We start from the raw sequence: 12,925 nt of genomic DNA on the forward strand, positions 1-12,925 counted from the left end.
ACCTGAGGTGTCATTACCTTGTTCAGTTTGCTGATGATGACCGGCCTCATCTCTGTCTTTTTCCACAACAACTTCGCTAAAGTTAATGTTAGCTACCGTTAGCTGAGGTTGAGCGTAGCTGGTAGGGGGCAGCGATTCTTCCAAGCTAACGGTGGTTAGCGCCTTGATGTCCTCCTCTTCATCATTCTTGGCTCTTTTAAAGAAGCTATTTATTAGCGGGACATTTTAAACAGCAGCAGCTTCTTTCTCTTCCTCCCCCCCTTCCCCCCCTTTCTCTTGGCAGCCCCACTGGGCTTTTGGTTGCTGTCCATTTTTTGCAAACACCAACTTTCTGGTACTTTTCTCCACACTTTTACTCGCTCATACAACCCAATCTGACCGTGAATCTGTTACAAATTAATCCCACTCTTTTAATCTTAACTCGTTCTTAATGGTCCAGTGTGTAACGTTTGTAGTTGTTCATTATCAAAATCTGTATTGCCCTTCACAAATGTGTCCTTTTTTATGAATATTGACCACTACCATCAATTCCAAGTATTCCTATTGGTTTTGAAATTTTACATTTGTGCTCACATGAACTGGGGTAGACGCTCCATATTCATGCACCATCTTGAAATATGTTAGCCAGTAAGGGATACAGGCTATACTGCTCCGCCTTTCGCGTTTTCGACTCACAGCTGCTGCTAATGGGTATCGTCCCTTCCCGGCCCCAGCAAGTTTGAAGAAGGAAACATGGAGGACCACACGTATTCAAAATCCAAATTTCAGGAACAGGAGTCTTCTTCTTCGCACAGAATAAGACAACGAATATTGAAAAGAGCAGGAGACTGGTGTTACCCTTAATTTCTGGAGCATATCCTGACTAGTTAATTATCCTCCGGACCACTGCAGTCTCCTTTTCTTTCGCTCTCCTTTCCGTCGGGTGGTGTGCTTGCCTGCTTGTGGTGTGAAGCGCGCGTCCGTGCCACACTCCGCATGCATGCCAACAACCCCAGGCATGAAGGCTACCGTAGCTGCAATACGTACTTTGAACTGCGTGGCGAGAGAGAGTTGACTGTGATATATGATCTCAACGCTAGATGGGAGAAATTCCTACACATTGGACCTTTACAAAACTGATCTTGAATCAGTATGATGTAAACAACCTTCTCTATGCCTGCCCACCTTTATCATTAGCCAATCTACACAGTGCATTGAGGCCTGCTTCCAATCATCACCTTAGGCCTGTACTACGAAGCAAGATTTGGCGTTAACGAGCTAACTTCAGGTTCAACCCAGGGTTACAGTAAGCATCCAACAATCGACTAGTACATCACGATCGGCTGGTTGGGCACCACTGCATTTGCGTGTCTTGGAGCAAAAATTGAGCTTGAACTAACCAAACCTCTATTCCTTGTTTGAGTTGCAGGTTGGTTCTGTATAAAGGGTCAGGTGATTCCTGTTTGTTGATAATGAGAGTAACATGATCCGAAAACTCATTCTTGCTAAATTAAAGTGTGGTCTAGACCTGCTCTATATAAAGTAGGGGTCTACCGTTACTGTTTTTTCCAGGCCAAAACCCGTACTGATTTAGTAGTTAATTAAACCGATAACCGATATTTGGAACCAATACAGTATGCATTTACAGTAAAAATTTTAATCTTTAAGTCAAAATTAACATTTTGAAATGTTACAAACTCCAACACAAAAGTTCTCTGTGTAAAAATATTTAACACACACACACACAGTTTATTTCTGTTTGGGACACACATGGCATAGGCTATTATGTTAATGCTGCTATTAGGGTTGTAAATCAAACATGTATTATTAGTGTTATTCAAAACCAAGAGGACACATAGTGTAGCCCTAGGCCCTGTTGTATTCTCTGTAGGCTATTCCTCCATTGAAATTTTTTATTTTGAGCTTTACAAAAGGCAAATATTTAGTTTTTCTCTTAACATTTTCCTCCTTCCAACACCCTGTCACTGTGAGCAACTAAATGCTTCAGCTATGTTTGGCAAATCTAGCATAGCATAGCCTATTTAGCCTACTGTAAAATCCAACCAGATGGTAGGCCTACTTAAAGTAGAAATTGTTTTATGTTTCAAGAACGCTGATTTAATATTAAGTAGCATATCCCCAGCAACATATTATTTTAAGTATACAATCAAATGACATAAATAAAATTTTAAAATCACAGGCTATTAAACGTCTTCTTCTTAATAGAGATATAGTCTAGTGGCATTTGGATGTGGGTTGCGGCCGACCGGCAGCAATTTGAAACGGAATGGAGCCCATCCACGGCGGACAGCTCTAACCATGATTCGAACGCGCCCCTAGCCTTCCGCTATCCAAACTGACGTAATAAAATGTACTTCTCAGAATCGATGGATAATAATTAAAACGGATATCCTTAACATAAACCCATCATATTGTTGAGTTGTCATGGACACTTTCATATTTTCTCTAAAACGTTAGAAAGAAAAGCTTAACACGTGACAGTAAAGAATACTTGTGAGCGGAAGTACGTCATGCAAGCCATGATGCAAGCTAGCTAGTTTCAGCCATAGACAGTATATCATGGACCAATAGACTTGGGGCTACTTATGGTTCATAGAGTCTCTGGAAGTAGACTGGGGGCCAGGGCCTTCAGCTATCAGGCTCCAGTATTGTGGAACCAGCTCCCAGTCTGGGTTCGAGGAGCAGACACCGTCACCACATTTAAGAGTAAACTGAAAACCCTCCTCTTTGATAAAGCTTATAGTTAAGGAGTGAGGAGTTGCAGCGTCCGCCTAACCCGGCCCACCTGCTTCTCCTCATAGTCATCAGTTTTATATACTGTATAATTAATAATCTAGCGAGAGTAGAGGGAGGCAGGCCAGTACAGCCCGATCCGGTTGGGGAGAGTTCTAGCCCGACCAGGCACCTCTCTTTAACCTGCCTTTCTTAAGTTATGCTATTACAATTCTAGACTGCCGGGGAGGCTGTTCCTCCCTAAGACACACTGAGCTGCTCTCTCATCTCTACTTGTTACTTTTGTATGCATCCTGTCCAAGAAATGCTTGCTTGTTACTAATCTAGCTCTGGGGAGTTTACTCCCCGGAGTCCTTATGTTTCTTCTTCGCAGAGCTATGCTCTGCGATTCTCGGCATTTCCCGGCCGCTTCCTGCTGCGTCCTGCTGCGTCCTGCTGCGCCCGCAGCATCCACCCGTGCTCTGCAGCGCCACGTCACATCCCGCAACGCCCTGCTGTGATGTTCCTATGCACAGAGTAGTCAGGATCCGGTATAAGAGACTGCACTACTCAGTATGACACGATGTGCCCTGCTATGACATGAACTTCCACGATAACCTTCGAAGTCACTGTGACTTCTAATGTGACTGTTATCACCACTGTTCATCACGCCCCCAACCGGCCCGTCAGACACCGCCTACCAAGAGTCTGGGTCTGCCGAGGTTTCTTCCTAAAAGGGAGTTTTTTCTTGCCACTGTAGCAATAGCCACTGCTAATGCTTGCTCTTGAGGGAATTACTGTAATTGTTGGGGTTTTGGAATTTATAGAGTGTGGTCTAGACCTACTCTGTCTGTAAAGTGTCTCGAGATAACTTTTGTTATGATTTGATACTATAAATAAAATTGAATTGAATTGAATAGACTCCGTTGCTCTGGACGGAGACCAGTGAAGGCTATTAGAAGCACTTTTCCGGTGATGGCCAGCTTTACTGCGCAGCCTCCAACTGAGAGAATGTGACGTGAGCAACGTGTCTGAAAGTTGTAAGTCTTCTGGTAGCTGTGCCAAGAGAAATCTCAATCATTCCCAATCTTACAGATACGGAGAGTGTGTGTATGTAAGGAGATAACATGGGCACAGGCTAATTATTGCTAACTAACAAGTTAACATTAATAATTAAACCTAAACAGCTCATGTAAGTCGAAACTGCCTGCGAGCTTCTCCTGTACTATACGGTAATTCCTCTACTATGCGACAGTAAGTCACTTGGTTATGACACAATCGTTAGCTTATTTTTACAAAAATGTCTGCTACGGAGCCATAATGTGAGGTACAAGGTAATGAAGCCTTTTATACATTGTCGTGTTTCTTTGGAACTAAACAACGGACAAATAGAGTCTTCAAACATTTCTGATGTAAAGTTATTCGCAGTCAAGTGACGTAAAAAAAAATGGCGGTCAGCGGAATGCTAATAGGAGGTGATGGCCAGTTAGCAACGAAATGGCGCCATAGATGGCTCGAGTTCTGAAGCGAAGCTTACCCCCATGGTTTCAGCCTCAGCTAAAGCAGCGTCCATAGCAACCAATGAAAACAATGGTTGTCTTGTGCTAGCTGTTGGGTTGTGTTGTGTAGCGTACTTACGTTTCTGTATCTTTATCTTATGTTTTTTTTTTTCCTTTCTTTGCTTGTAGCTTTTCTTCTTCTATCTTGTTGATGTATCAATTGTTGTACTTTTCATATTTTCTTTTGATACTTAATGTCATGCTGCACATTTGAAAATCCAACCATTATTTTTTAATTTATTTTTAAATTAGAAATAAAGTGTAGTCTTCCAACTGTATGCCCACGTTTTCACAAGTTTACTAATCCCTTTGACATAAACCCTCTTTTCAGTATCAATTTTGCAAAATACCTACTAGTGACAATAAACAAGGACATTCTGGGTAGTAGGACTGTGGAAAATAAGTTTAAGTTATGTAAAACATCAAATCATACAGTGACCCTGGTATTGAATAAGTAAGCCAATAATGAAACTGAGAAATCGGATACCTTTTATTTCCAACATGTGTACTCAATTCAGTACAATATAACTTTAAATGTTCCCCACATTGTACGGTTTGAAAGGGACCACATTGATGGAGTCAATAAACAACAATAAAGTACAAAGAATTTTAACTAGGGTAAATTAAAATATATAAGTGTAATCCAAAGGCATGTAGAGGCAAGATTCACAAGGAGTCTATTTTAATGAAAATGATGAACAGGCACCTAATAAATGTTAACAGGCTTTAAATCAAGTGTCAACTCAAGGCTGCCGGCCAAATCCGTATACATATATACAATCCATACAGACATGCACCAGAGTTCAGATGAGCTTTCACTCAAGCCGGACTTTCCGACCAAACACTCCAGGGTTCTTTTTAAACGGAGTGTGTGTTTGTAGGGATGCAGTCGGGGCCATCAACACAGTAAAAACACCTCAAACTTGTGTACGTTCGTACGTAAATATTTGTATTCAACAGAAAACTCAGATTGGACAGATAGTCTAGCTAGCTGTCAACACAAAGAAACAGGAAGGGGACGGACATCAGCTGAAAATGAGGGACATCCGTGGAATTTTCGGTGGCAATGGACCTAGATATAGACTACTAGAAATCAGGGTGTTTGCATGGTGTGTTGACCCTGGCAATAAAGGCACATGCTTCTTTTAAAACCACAAGCAGTGTGGGACCATGATTGACACACTGAGCACTGAGACCATGAAGGCCACTTCTTTGTAGCATTCTTCTTCTGGTTGTCAAAATGGATGCGCCAGACACAGCACAAATTGCCTCCATCTACCGAAAGAAAAACATAAATATTTTGGAAGTGAAGCCAGTTAGTTGAAATCATTAACATATATAAAACAATGTCTCTAAGGCAGCCATTTCATTTACAACTTTTGCCAAATGAAAATCCCCCTGATTAAACGGTTAAACACCAAGCAAAATTAAATAACAATAAAATAAGTCAGAAAAGACTGTGTAGCCCAGTTGACATTTAAATTGAGCTGGTTTGACAATCAGAGGGGGCTGAGGGGCTGGGAAATGAAAAAATAATTTCTGAAAATGTTAAATTAGGGAGATAATTTAAGTAATTATTTAGTGACACCTGTTATCAGGTGACATGCACCTCAGTTTATCACAGCATAACAGTTACCATGGTCAAAAAACACAAAACTGTCGTTTTTTTCCCCATAGATAACAGGCCTGGCCTTTTTAGTTGTACATGGAATATCCCTAATTTTCATGTCAGAACCTTTGTTCTTATATTTTATTTTCAGTTGTTTCAACTTCTTTTTTTTCCACTGGACTGCACCTAAATCTAATGCATTTTAGGTTAAATCCAATTCAACCAGTTTTCACCTGTAATAACATAATTGTGATAACATAGTGCAGTATTGTAATCTGTTGAAATTACTTGTTTTTATCTTTGCTGCTTGAAAAAGGCATTATTAGTATCAATTGGACTTCCTTAAATATATATAACCACAGTTTGGACAGATACCTTCATCTTCAGTCATCACAATGGCTACATTAGTGGCTGTTTCTGAGGACTCTCCTTCCATCTGCTGTGCACCTAAAGAACATAAAAGAAAACACAATAACATCTTTCTAGATGCAAATTTTGAATCTTAATTCAAATTTGTAATTTAGCATTTATACTGTCAATGGTTATAGTAAACATCTAAATCTAAATCTCAACAGCCAATTCAAAGTGTGAAATGATCAGGATACCAAGCTTATAGAAGCTGTTTAATGTCACTTGGGTAAATATTGTATCTATATATTGTAATTTTCAAACAAGTAAATGATTTGTAGCAATTGTTTTTCAAAATGTAATAAGATTGCAAGAAATACCATTTCCACACATAGCCTCAAAGATCTGTTCCACTGACTTCTTTTGGATGCAAACTGTTGTGTCTGTTGATTTAAAGACATTCAACCATGACACAAAGGTGAAAATTTCATCATATAATTTGCATCAGACATGTGGACAGTGGTCAAATATGCTGTGTAATGAGGTTGAATTACAAAAGTTACATATGTAGTGAAATGTGCTTCTTAAGTTTAATGTTAAATATTCATTTAAATTTAATTCAATTTTTTAATTCATATTTTGTATTGATCTCCAGCAGTTGGGAGGTTTCGGTGCCTTGCTAACGATCACCTTGGCAGTTCCCAGGAGGTAATAAAACAACTCAGCGTAGCTTCTGCGTCCATGTGCTCGGACATTCCCTCTGCCATGTCAGTGGGGTTGCATTGTGCTGTATCTAATTGATATGTTTAGGAAAAAGGAAAACATGTGTAATATGAGCATAACAAATAATTGGTCTTCATGCATTACTGGAGAACAAATAATCACATAGCAGTATCAATGAAGATTAGTTTAATAGTTTATAGTTAATAGTTTAATGAGCATGAAAAATATGTAAACCATTGCCAAGGGCCATCCCAGTCACATTTAACTAAACACTTACAGGATATTCTGAAGAGGTGCCTTTTTAGAAAACGTGTTATACTATAATTTTAATTAATTTATACTGTTTATTGATCCCCAGTGGGGAAATTACAATTTACACTCTGTTTGTTAGAAATCACTACACACTGGCCTGAAACACACACAGACATGCTCAGGACCTATTCATGCATAAATGGAGAGTCAGAGTGAGTGGGCTGCGGTTGGGGGGGTACGGTGCCTTGCTGGCAGTGCCCAGGAACTGGCATCTCTAGATCTACCAATCCACGCTCTGTACTTTGGTCCGTACTGGGACTTGAACCAGCAACTCCCCACAGACTGAGCTACTGCCACCCCCACAATGATGAAAACTCCAACTGAGGAATATTGTAACAATCCTTACAAACTGCCAAAGACGCAAATGCAATAAAGCTATTCTGGATGTCTGCAATGGCCCAGCACTAAACAAAGACTCACATGAAGGCCTGTATTATTCTTTAGTTAACTTATTTTCCCAACTTTGCATAGAGCCAAATGGTCTGCAGGAACACAAGTGAAGAAAGACAACAACCACTGTTAATATCACTTACTTATTTCAAATGAAATTTGCTCGGCAGCTGCCAAAATGGCCTCTAATTGGTTTCTTCCGTAGAAGGAGGGCTTCTTGATATGAAGTCCAATGGGCAGCCCAGCAACTTTGATTGTTACATCATCGTTATTCACAATGGACTGGTAGGGGAGCCTTCCAGTACCTCCGGCCTCCTCTGAAAGACATGGGCACACATATGCATGCACATGTTACACAGTTGGATAATTCTGACTTCCCTCCTGTTGAAAGCTAGTTTTGTTAAAGTGTCATAATCTTATGGTTGATGGGTACATTAGATACATAATTTATTAATTTGATAATATTAAAAAAGTGTTTGAACGTATGCTTACTATATCTTGCTTGAAAAGATCTTGTACTTTTTTCAAAAGCACACTGATGGGCTCTTTAGTAGTAGGTGTTGCGGCTGAGGAGCTGGCTGCAGATATGAAAACAGACAACAATTAATTCCATAAAACTATTTTATGTATATTTGCACTATTATGGGGCTGAGTCCATTTGTGTGGTCTTTCATACAACAAATATTACCTTTGAAATGCAGTGCAAAATTGTTCACTGTGTCCGTTGAGTCAAGGAACACAGTGGCTTTTTTTGCTACTCATTTCAAAGACCTCTAAGCTGGCCTTTTGACTGTCAAAGGACAAAATGGCCGTCTCCACACCCAGAGCCTCAAGCTTGGACACCTTTATAATATTTAGAGAAACAAGCAAACCACAAAAATAGTAAATAATTGATTATAAACAAAATGGACAAACGTTAATTTTAAAGATCCAACATACACTGACGAAACAACTCTTAACAGGGCTAGGCAATCTCTATGAAAACAGTGTTGTCACAGGTGAGAAATAAGTGCTTATGGAGATTACATAAACTATACATTAGCTCCATATACATGGAGTCTAATGGACTCATAGCCATATGTGACTACTAATGTTTCAATTGACCACCTTGATCTGAATAGACTAGCCCAACCAGTAAAAAGTTTGTTTGAGAGGGGTGGTATAAGCCTTCGACAATCTTTTTAATGTGAGAATATTTGATGCCGATAGCCTTGTAAACACTTGACCCTACTACTTTGTTTTACAGATTAATTATGGTCTTACAGTGTTTATTCTTTTATTTTTATTTATTTTATGCTTGCCATTTCATGTTTAATAATTGCTTATAACATACATTTGGATGGATATGGTTTGAGTATGTGAATCATCGGAGGACCTGATTTAGTATACCCTAGATGTTTAAAAATCAGATGGAATGTTTATTTGGGATGAATTCATTTGAAATTCTAAAATAATCTACAGATAAACACTCCAATTGTCTGTCACAATGTACTGCTCACATCACAATTGCCATCAATTATCCTTACATCTAATACTATAATGATACCACTAATGCCTAGCAAAGGAAGCTTCTTTCTTGCCCTTTTATTTTAAGCTCCCTCATCTCAGGGCTAAGGTCCTGTGTCTGCCCATGTGCCTTCAGTGCTGCTGCCTCCTGAACATACTGCTTCTTCACATCTTCCCTCAATGTGGACCACCTACCCTTAATGTCATTCATTGTGCCTGAGAACAAAAATAGATGCACAGAAAACTTAACACCATAGAGTCAGCATCTCTTTGTATAGTAAATTCATACAGAGAAAATCTGACAATCTGTCCAACACACTGGTTCACTTGGCTTGTAAAACCCTGTAACAACGCTGCAAAAACAAGATAACGTTTGCAGTAGATCACCTGGTGATTCTTTTCAATAGACACAGCAGTCTTACACTGAGTCTGTGAAATACTTGGCAATTACTTTCTTGAAAATCTGTTTAATGACCCTTGTGAACCCCTGATGTAAACGCTATGTACAACAACAATCCATTTAGTATAACATTTAAAAGCATCAATTAAATATTGTTCATCACCTTTGTTTTTGAGAATGTCCCGACAAAAAAGATTGTACGGTGACAGCTCTCTTCTGTAAAGTTTTTGTTTTGGCGGCCCTGGCTTAGAACAAGCTTTAAAGGACCTCTTGTAGTTACCAATCCAGTTCTGAAAGAGAGAAAACACAAAAAAAGAGAATTACCCCAATTAAACTGAATTCAAATAAATGTTATTTATAGTATCAAATCATAACAATTGTCTCATAACACTTTACAGATAGAGTAGGTCTAGACCACACTATAATTTACAAATACCCAACAATTACAATAATTACCCCCAAGAGTTACTGTGTGTGTGTGTGTGTGTGTGCGTGTGTGTGTGTGTGTGTCCGTCCGTTTATAGCGTAGCAGGGCACTGAAAGGCAATGCAAGGTGTAGCAGGACGTAGCAGGGTATAGCAGGACGTAGCAGGGCACTGCAGGGCGTAGCAGGGTATAGCAGGGTGTAACAGGGCACTTCAGGGCATAGCAGGACGTAGCAGGGTATAGCAGGGCGTTGAGCAGGACCCCAGCAGCAGATGCCATCCTAATCCAAGGAAAACTGCTGGGTGAGAAAACATAAGGACTCCAGGGAATAAGCTCCCCAGAGCTAGGTTAGTAACAAGCATTTCTAGGACATGGATGCACACAAATGGAAAGAGAGAGGAGAGAGGAGCTCAGTGTGTCAAAGGAAGGAAGTGCCCCGGCAGTCTAAAACTATAAAAGCATAACTAAGAGCTGGTCCAAGGCAAACCTGAGCCAACTCTATAAGGGTTGGTAGAGAAATCTGACAACTATGAAGATAAGCAGAGAAGAGAAGGGATGTTAACAAAAACTTTAGATTTTTACCAGCAGTACAGAAGAATTATGTATTTATTTGATATGTTGATTGTAAGTGTGGAATTAAAGTAAACCTTACTTCTATGACATTGGTTTCCAAACCAGTATCTGATGCAGCTCTTGATATGAGGGGGGAACCAACCCGTGTCATTCCATCCTCAAAAAATGTTTTCAAAGTTTCCCTTTGTTCTTCATTAATTTGTGTTCTCTCTTGTTTAATAATAAAGAAAAAGCTGGTCAGCAATAATCAGTAATAAACAAGTGTCATTGTTAGTTATGTATTTTAATATCATACTATCTTTCTCATACACACTCGCCTAATGCTCCTAGATTATCAATTGTAAGGCTTACCTCTCTGGGCCATCTTCAACCTGAAACACAAACAGAGAGAAACTTGTACATGACAGATTTGTATTAACGTTACACAGACAGACAGACAGACAGACAGACATGCAAACATACATAGAGACAGACAGACCTATGCTTTTGGGTATTATTTTTGAAGTTCAATGTTCAGGACAACAATGAATGTTTATGTTAGCCTCTCTCACTGCTCACTTACAAATAAGCAACAGAGACACCACAGTCTATCTATTTCTAATAGACGGACAGTCATCTTATAACAGAAATGGCAGGCTTAAATTCATGGATATGTATACAATGAAACTCTGAACACCTGGAGTCCATTTGATGTATCATCAATGCTACAGGTGCAATCCTTGGTGCAACCATAAAAATACGTTTTGGGTTTGAATATTTCACTCAATAGGCGTATGAATACGTTAATGAGCAGCTACATCCAATAAGCCTTACTATTAACACTGTGAACAGTGTTGAAAACTACTATTTACACTGTGAACAGTGTGGAAAACTACTTACTTTCAAGCTAATTGGGACATTTAAAACAAAACATGCTAATTAGTAACGTTTTATGCTAACGTAACGCATTTAGGCTAATAATACAATAACGTTAGCTAACGCAATTGCAACAGTTATCTCATGTCAACACTAATATCACGCCATCATTAAACATTTTTTTCTGTATTCGTTTCGCTTATTGACGCTTATTGACTAAATAATCACAGTTTAAAGGCTCTCATTTTAATGGTCTTACCTATGTATACATATGCCGTTATCCAGCAGACTTCCGGTTAGCGGCGACCTGGATTGCTCTGGGATTGGATCTGGAGTCTTCTCGTGTATTTATCCGTGATTAACCATGCGAATGGATGATAACAGCCTTCTGAGCTTACCAATAGGCGCAGCAGGCCCCTACTGACCCATATCTATGAGGCTGATAACCACTGATAACGCCCATTCAATCCAATGATAACATTCGAAGCGGGTGATGACGGACGAGCTGGAATGAAAACAAGCGGAACTGAAATATGAGTAACGAGGCTATTTTTAAAATGTAGGGAGTAGAAAGTACAGATAATTGCGTGAAAATATAAGGAGTAGAAGTAAAAAGTATGCTGTAAAATAATTACTCCAGTAAAGTATAGATACCCAAAATTTCTACTTAAGTAAGGTAACGAAGTATTCGTACTTCGTTACTTGACACCTCTGATACTAGATGCCTATCTGACAGGGCTATAGCTAAATTTAAGGAAGACATTCCAACAGCACTAAACTCATTACTTTGTTTTAATACAACAGAGGACCTTTATGTAAACTTTAGTCCCTCTCAAATCGACAATTGTGTAGATGGTGTTACGGCCTGCCTACGGACTACTTTAGACTCTGTTGCTCCACTCAAAAAGAAGATGAAGCAAAGGAAACTAGCACCTTGGTATAACTCCCAAACTCGTAAATTAAAGCAAAACTCGCAAAAACTTGAAAGTAAATGGCGCTCCACCAAAATGGAAGAGTCTCGTTTGGACTGGCAAGACAGTCTGAAAACCTATAGGACGGCCCTCAGACATGCCAGATCAGACTATTACTCATCATTAATAGAAGAAAACAAGAACAACCCAAGGTTTCTTTTAAATAGTCACAGCTCTAATGAGCCATCTATTCCTCTAGCTCTGAGTAGTGATGACTTCATGAGCTTCTTTAATGATAAAATTATAACAATTAGAGATAAAATTCATCACCTTTTGCCCTCAAATGGTTCACCTTTCAACGCAGGACTGCTAGAAAGAACGACTAGACCTGACATATACTTAGACTGTTTTTTTCCTAGAGACGTTCAACAACTAATGGTAAAGGTATCTTCAGGAAAGCCATCTACCTGTCTCTTAGACCCCATCCCAACGAGGCTACTCAAAGAAGCATTACCCGTAGTTAACACCTCTCTACTAGATATGATCAATATGTCTCTATTAACAGGTCATGTACCACAGTCATTTAAAGTAGCTGTGATAA

The 12,925-nt window shown here is 39.3% G+C and overlaps 2 long non-coding RNA genes across 2 annotated transcripts; both read right to left on the reverse strand.

Moving 5' to 3' along the window:
- Positions 1 to 4,769: 4,769 nt before the first annotated feature.
- On the reverse strand, positions 4,770 to 9,226 carry LOC114560436 (uncharacterized). Its single transcript, XR_003693187.1, has 7 exons — positions 8,342 to 9,226; positions 8,146 to 8,231; positions 7,797 to 7,970; positions 6,919 to 7,021; positions 6,609 to 6,671; positions 6,256 to 6,327; positions 4,770 to 5,546 (listed from the first exon to the last, which is right to left on the reverse strand). It is a non-coding gene; the product is annotated as an uncharacterized LOC114560436 (long non-coding RNA).
- A 1,202-nt stretch (positions 9,227 to 10,428) lies between these two features.
- On the reverse strand, positions 10,429 to 11,925 carry LOC114560437 (uncharacterized). The gene is made up of 3 exons (XR_003693188.1): positions 11,673 to 11,925; positions 10,910 to 10,929; positions 10,429 to 10,768 (listed from the first exon to the last, which is right to left on the reverse strand). It is a non-coding gene; the product is annotated as an uncharacterized LOC114560437 (long non-coding RNA).
- Positions 11,926 to 12,925: the final 1,000 nt, after the last annotated feature.

This window comes from Perca flavescens, chromosome 8 (genome assembly GCF_004354835.1).
Source record: "Perca flavescens isolate YP-PL-M2 chromosome 8, PFLA_1.0, whole genome shotgun sequence".
Classification (NCBI taxonomy): Eukaryota; Metazoa; Chordata; class Actinopteri; order Perciformes; family Percidae; genus Perca; species Perca flavescens.